The sequence below is a fragment of the Prenolepis imparis genome, unplaced genomic scaffold (genome assembly GCF_030444845.1).
Source record: "Prenolepis imparis isolate NDT839.2.m4 unplaced genomic scaffold, iyPreImpa1.0 SCAF_25, whole genome shotgun sequence".
Classification (NCBI taxonomy): domain Eukaryota; kingdom Metazoa; phylum Arthropoda; class Insecta; order Hymenoptera; family Formicidae; genus Prenolepis; species Prenolepis imparis.
This window is the reverse complement of record NW_028141183.1, coordinates 463,318-465,604: the sequence shown is the minus strand read 5'-3', so window position 1 is coordinate 465,604 and position 2,287 is coordinate 463,318. Positions and strand designations below refer to the sequence as shown.

Here is a 2,287-nt window from a genome sequence, read left to right as displayed (position 1 = left end):
GAAAAAATGCTTGATTACTCGCCTAACGAGATTGTCGATATTCTTCTGATCTTAGGAAAATGTCGGCGCAATTACAGAAGAGCAGCAGCATTGTATCGTAGACGATTCCCTCGACGCCAACACCCGGATCATTCTAGGATACGCAAAATTGAAATTAGGATTCGGAGAGGAAATCTTCGTCGTCAACGAAGAAGATACGACAACAATAATCACGTAATGAATCCTTACTTTATAGCAGTTGTGGCGATGGTGCATTTTAACTCACATGTAAGTTTGCGTGAAATTCAACGTACGCTGGGCATTCCGAAATCGACTGCTGGTAGACATCTAAAAGTCGTGAGATATCATCCTTACCACATAACTCTTAACCAAGCTTTAATCGAGCAGGATCACAGAGATCGGCTATTGTTTTGTCAGTGGGCATCACAAAAAATTCGAAACGACAACGAATTTTTTAATTACGTACTTTTCAGTGATGAAGCTATTATACTTTTCACAATACTGGGATAATGAATAGACATAATTGTCACTATTGGAGTTCAGTTAATCCTCATTGAATGGGGCAGATTGATAACCAGCATTGTCGCGATGATAAAGAGTGGGCCCACTACAAAGCCTTGCCGAGCGAGGCTATCGAAATACAAACGCGTACCGATACCTTTGTAACACCGCTCGAGATAATCGTGCGATCACGCGACGTCACGATTCGACGAAGTTAGCTTTGTATCACCACCGACGGCCAATCCGCGACCGACACAATCACATGACCCCTCCCACGATAGGGGTCGTACCTCGTAAGGATGTGACCGCGACACACAAATTTTCCGCAGCTCGTAGAGTAAGGAAGCAAGTATTCTATTGTCTCGAGTCAAGAAGTCGAATCTTCTAAGTCGAAACCGAGATCTCGTACCGCATTCGAGGCCGAGTCCTCACTTTTCTTAATTTTTCTTTTATATATACATAAAGATACATACCAGTATAAGATACAATTAATAAAATGTTAAAAACATAAACGAAATTAGTGTGTGAAATTAATTATCATTCACCTGAAACAAGCATCGTTGGAGCCTAACTGTCTGGTGTGGAATTGTTAATGGCTATTTAATTGGTCCTTATTTTTGTGATGCCATGGTTAATGGTGCAAATTATTTACAGTTGTTGAGAGACGATCTTCCGGGTTTACTTGAAGATGTTGACCTCGATACAAGGAGGAGAATGTGGTTGCAACAAGATGGCGCAGGTCCTCATTATGCCAATACGGTCAAAGCTTTCCTCAATAATACCTTTCGTAATCGATGGATTGGCAGAGGCGGTCCAGTAAGATGGCCAGCAAGATCGCCCGATCTAACATCGCTTGATTTTTATTTGCGAGGCTACCTCAAAGATGTAATTTACCGGAATGCACCGACAAGAGATGACATGAAGGAAAGAATCCGAGCTGCGTGCAATATTCCACGTAATGTATTCTTGCGTACTGTTAGAAATTTTGAATGCCGTATTCAGTACTGCCAACAAGTCAACGGTGCGAACTTCGAACATTTAATTAATTGAATTATTACTATGGATCAATCACCGATCTTGCCTTTATTGGCTGGATCAACCACCGATCTTGCCTTCATTGGCTGAATTAACCACCGATCTTGCCTTCATTGGCTGGATCGTTCTCCGAACACAAAAGTGGTGTAAATCCGACTGGGCAACCTCCGCGCGGTACATTTTGGGTAATGCAAATGCCGGCGGTACTGTAACTTTCAAGCCTTATAACTTGAAAATTACTTAATGAAAAAACATTTAATTATAGTGTTTTGGAAAGTTCTCGATGTCAGCTACAAGAATGTCAAATAAAAAATGAGGGTTTCCATTTAAGATTTTAAAGTTAACCTTCAAATGACCTGTTATAGCCCTCAATAGCTATAACTACTTAAGTTACATCCGCTTGACAACGCGTTAGCTACAAAAAACCGCATACGCAGCGAGTCACGCGCGAAATCTAAAAATTGCAAAAATGCAAGCGAAGCGAAGGAGACTTCGAATTTCCTTCGCTTGCACCCGGGACTTTGACCAAGAGGGCCTGTTACCAGGCACCCTCTCCGATCAAAAGACTCCATAATCCGGCTATAAAACCGAACAATAGACGCGCTCGCGGCAGTCGCAAATTAAGAACCGAATTAAGCGTAACGCCGTCGCTAAGATTATAATATACGCGACCCGCCTAACGTTCTACACTATACGAACGTCACGGAACGACCGTAATCCTAAACCATTCAAGGATACGACGCGAGCGCGA

At 42.2% G+C, this 2,287-nt stretch overlaps 1 pseudogene; it reads left to right on the top strand.

Moving 5' to 3' along the window:
* The first annotated feature begins 363 nt into the window (after positions 1 to 363).
* LOC145946881 (uncharacterized) lies at positions 364 to 1,551 on the top strand (annotated as a pseudogene).
* The last annotated feature ends 736 nt before the right edge of the window (positions 1,552 to 2,287 follow it).